Raw genomic sequence first — 5432 nt, 5'->3', positions numbered from 1 at the left:
CATTATTTCTGACATCAGTTATTGTTAGCGTAGCCTTATAGATGGTATTGAGTAAAAGAAGAGTTAAAATATTCTGAATCCCCAGTGGAGAACAGATGGGTAAGAAAACCTAAATGCAGCCTCAATATGGATGGAGCAGTATGTCTTAGAAACAAAATTTTCAATATAAAGTTAAGTGTTTAATGTTGACATATTGTTTCACTTATAGTATAGCATCATTCTTATACAAACATTCGATGTGAATGTAGAACAGTGTATTTATTTTGGGGAAGGGAAACTTTTATTTTGAACAAAAGAATTTTCCAAAGCCTGATTTTGACAGATAAAAATCTCTCTCATCAAAAAAAAAAAAAAAATCAAGAACAAACAGAAAACACTATAAGAATTAAATGAGATAATGAATGTGAACATGTATCTTAATACAAAATATTTGAGCATTCAATCATTCGTAAGTTCAAAAAATATTTACAAAGTATCAGGCACTGAACTATGTTTTCAAGATACAAAGATGATTAACTCATAAAACCTGTCCATTCAGGATTTACTATTTAATTACTGTCAATTATGTACTCAGATTATAGTATAACACAATGTGTGTTTGAAATATAATAGAAATATATAGTTGACCTGGTGGTGTCTATTTTTCTAAGACTTCCTTGGTGGTGATTTATGAAGTAAGTCTTAAAGAATGAGTAGGGTGAAGAAAAAGATGATAGCAGAGATTAGCAAGTACAGAATCCTCTCTTTTTTATGCAGTGTCAGAATTTCCCACTTTTATACTTTTGTGCTTTTGAGTATACTGTTTTCTCTGTTTGGAAAGGCCTTCCCTTCACTGCTATCTCAACTCCTGCTGACAGTTCCATATAGTCACTCAAAACTAATGCACATGATAGCTCCTTGTGATGACATCATGGAATTATGATTCTCTCCTACCCCATCTCATTGTTCCTTCAGTTTGTCCTTGACGTATGAACTGTGCATATGTTACATTCTCTTTTGATAACCATCTCTTCAAAAGCACGATCATGCTTAGTTATGCTCATATCACAATTCTTTGCCCAGTTCTTTACTCAAATAAGGGACTAAATAATATTTACTGGATTAAATTTTCCTTACTTAATGACCTAGACTTAGAAAGTGATAAGGACTAGTATAACATAGCCAAAGGTATGAGTCAGGGAAGGATGCCAAGTAGGAAGTGTCATTGTAGATGTATATGAACATAGAGGTTAGCAATCACATAAAGAAGCATACCACATCTATTAAAAATAAAACGTAAGATGTAGATGTCTCTCATCTCTGGCATATCCAGTGTTCTCTGTATACTAAGGGTTAGGAGGGACAATGACAGGATAGTTGAAATGGTTTTAAATGGAAAGTTACTTCTTTACTTCATAGTGTCATGTCTTATCCAGGCCAATTAACCATCTCTTTAATTAGTATTTCAGAGTTTTCCCATTGCCATTCCCATTTAATCACTTCAGGATCTAAACTGAGTAGCTCATACTAGCATAATTATTTTTATCTGTAAATGATGTAAAGTCTTTGGTTTAATAATTAGTGTATATTTATTTGTCCTATCATTGGGCAAGATATATTTTTTAGCAAATTGGGATTCTTCAGAGTTAAATGAGTTTTTATATTTTCAGATTTTTCAAATACATAGTTAATGTTTACACATATTATTTCTAATTTTTGGAAAGGTTTCCAAATACCTCTCAATAAAAATTTTGCAATTGCTAGGATCACATTTTTAAACTCAGCAACTTAATATAATGATTTCCTGAATAGGAAAAATAAACAGGACATTAAGAACTTCTATTAAAATGCGAGTAGTATAATAAAAAACATCAAATTATTCATTAATTCAATAACTACATCTTATCAGAATAAAAATAATGCCCAAGCAAATGCTTCCAAGATTTCACAAAGAATTTAATGTGCCTGAAATAAATAAAGGATATACTAAAAACAGAAGCATGAAATATATTCTCACTTCTTAAAGAAAAATCTAGGTAATTAATTCTTCATAAACCCTTTAAACAAAAAAAAGGAAAACTTGTAGCATTTTTTTTTACCTCAAAAGAAACTTAGGAAAGTAGGCTTTGAATTAATTTGTTTTTAAAAGTTGAGCTAAATGGATTCTATTCTAAACTTCAGCTGTGCTGTGGATGAGAAGGAAAAGCTGCTATCTAAAATGAGGTCAAGTTCATAGCTGGCCCAAAGGCAACTGTTCTCAAGTATTTGAGAGTTTCATTCCTGCACCTGCAATATGATAGTGCCAGAATTGCTGACTTGCTGGACCAGCTGTCCTGTCTATCACATGCCTAGACTCAGCTACTTACTACAGCACATCTAAAAAGTAGCCCAAGACAACGAAGGGAACAAATTATATATTTGATATTGGTTCACATCATTGTCTGCCTACTGGTGCAAGGTAATAGGCATCTATGGTATGTAAAAAGTTGTTTCTGGAGCCTATGATGCAGCATAATGTATAATCCCATGGCTTTGTAATGCCATCCACTTTTAGCAGCATTCAGGAGTTCTTAAGAAGGGCATATGCTGACGTTCACAATTTATTTTTTGTGGACGGTCAGAAATGAATTTAGGAGACACTAAGTGACTAAAACATTCATCTTGTGAAAATAAAACATGACGTTTTATTACCTAAATTACTATTTAAGAATAATAGACAATAAAAATATCACAGCCCTAGAAGTATTAGAATGTGTCTGCATCATCAATATTCATAGGGTCACTTGTCAGAGATGAATGACCAGTAGTGACCCCTGCTGTCCTAAAATGTACACAATCCTCTGATCTTACCCTCTCTTAGAGTCAGAGATATAATCTGGCTTACGTCTTACTTCATTGATCACCTTGTTCTCGCTTTTTCATTACTTGTTATCCTTTTTTTCTGCAAGAAATAGAAGCATCCAAGAAATGAGAGCATCCTTCAAAGTTCTATAACCTCTCTCTACCTTCATTAGGATTTTTTCCTGATGATGTTGTTAATAAAATTGTTTAAAAAGGCCCAGATTCTTCCATCTCCCATGTCTATTTGTGTCAAATAGCAGTTTACTTGTAATGTTTTCTCCAGAAATTGAAGAAAATCTTTCTTTGACATGTAACATCTGAGTTTAGTTAAGTAGAGATTCCTCAGCATTATTGCTTCTCTGGCTTTTCTCATCCCTAATGACTCCAATCCATGAGATGCTGGGATATCAGGAGCTTCATTTTTCTGTAATACATGTTCCAAAAAATTAATGTGCTTCCTGAAACCTAGGAAATACCTTCTCTCGTTGTTTGTTCTCTGTTCAGCTGTGGCCATTCTCTATAGCTCTGATTCTCACCTGTCTGTACCTCAGTAGCTATATTCCTGCAGTGGTGGTGATGGCAGAGAATGAGAAGAAAGAAGAGTAAGAGACAAAAGTTGTGGTGGAAGGAAAGGTAGTGGTATAAAGTGAGATTGTATAAACCTGCAGCTTGTAATAGTAGCTAAGGATTTTATTGTATGTCGGTTTATTACATTTAAAACTGACGCAATACACACTAACGCAATACATGTTCACAATAACATTGCATAGAATAATAATAATAAAATATCATTCTTTACTCTGGCTAATACTAAAGAAATCCTAAATTTTACTGTGTTCACTGATTCAGAGAACCAAAGTTGGACTTTGTACACTCTGTTTAAATGAGCACAAGTAGAGAGAAATGCTGTGGTTTGTTCTACTCATCTGAGAGAAATCAGAAATATAATACTGATGGAACTTGCTAAATAGAAATTGCTGAATAAACAGTTAATGATCTACATTGCCTCCCACAGTGTCATATTACTATATTGTTTAACCTTTTGTTTACTAAAAATATGCTATGTAACTTGTTCAAAGTTCTATACTAGAGAGTTATTTAGTAATTGAGGCAAAAGATTCCCAGGATAATCTTTTAGAATTTGTGCACACATGCATATCTTCCTAAGATTTCTGCCAAAAATCAGTACACTAGGTGCTTCTACATAGAGCAGAGTAAATTTAACTCTCTCTCTTCAAATTCAATGTGCTTAGTCAATCCTACTCTTTTTCTCCAGAGAAGAGCTGCCCATGTATAACTTAATGAATTGATACAATGTCAATAATAAGACTTTTTTTTAATTTATTTTTCTTAATTGAAGAAATAATTTAAATTTTTCTCCCGTTAGCCTTCCTCCTCCCGACTCCCACCTACCCTGTGGTAACCAAGAGTCCATTGTCCATATCCATGAATCTCTTTGTTTTTCCTGTTCATTTGTTGCTTTTAGGTTTATATCCCACATATAAGTGATATCATGGGATTTTCAACTTTTTCTGTCTCACTTATTTCGCTTAGTATGATTATTTCAAGGTCCATCCATGTTGTTGTTTTTTTTTTTTTGAAGGTAGGCCTGTAATGATATAAACTTTCCTCTTATGACCGTTTTTGCCATGTTCCAAAAGTTTTAATAAGTTGTACTATCATTATCATTCGTTTCTATGTATCTCTTGATCTCTCTTTTTATTTCTTCTCTAACCCAGTTATTCTTAAGTAGCATGTTTTTTAATCTCCGTGTATTGGGGGTTCTTCCCACTCTCTTTTTACAGTTGATCTCTAGTTTTAAAGCATTATGATCAGAGAATATGATTGGTATGATATCACCCCTCTTATATTTGTTGAAGCTGTCTCTATGTTCCAATATGTGATCAATTCTTGAGAATGTTCCATGTGCACTAGAGGAAAATGCATAAGCAGCTGTTTTGGGATGAAAGACTCTGTAAATATCAATTATGTCCAGCTGGTCTAATGTGTCATTTAAGGATGTTATTTCCTTATTGATTTTCTGTTTGGATGATCTGTCCATATCTAACAGTGGGGTATTTAGGTCCCCTACAATGACAGTGTTTTGGTCTATTTCTCCCTTTAGTTCTGTTAGCAATTGCTTTATATATTTTGGGGCTTCCTGATTGGGACATTAATAAGTGTTATGATTTCTTGGTGCATGATTCCCTTTATCATTATGAAATGTCCCTCAGTGTCTTTATCTTTTTTATTTTGAAGTCTATTTTGTCTGATATTAGTACCACTACTCCCTCTTTTCCCTGAATGCCATTTGCTTGAAATATCATTTTTCACCCTTTCACTTGGAGTCTATATTTGTCTTTGGAACTGAGTTGTGATCTGGAGAGAGCATATGGTTGGGTTTTGTATTATGATCTAATCTGCAACTATGCCTTTTTATTGGTGAATTCAGTCCATTTACATTTAGGGTGATTATTGAAATATGAGGTCTTCTTATAGCCATTTTATCTTTTGCTTTCTGGTAGCTCAGTGTTTCCATCGCTTCTTTGTCCTTGTGTTTCTGTTTTCTTCATTTTGGTTGGCTTTTGTGGATTTTGGCTCTGGCTCTTCTT

The sequence above is a fragment of the Pteropus vampyrus genome, unplaced genomic scaffold (genome assembly GCF_000151845.1).
Source record: "Pteropus vampyrus isolate Shadow unplaced genomic scaffold, Pvam_2.0 Scaffold97, whole genome shotgun sequence".
NCBI lineage: Eukaryota > Metazoa > Chordata > Mammalia > Chiroptera > Pteropodidae > Pteropus > Pteropus vampyrus.
Note: the sequence above shows the minus strand (reverse complement) of the source record.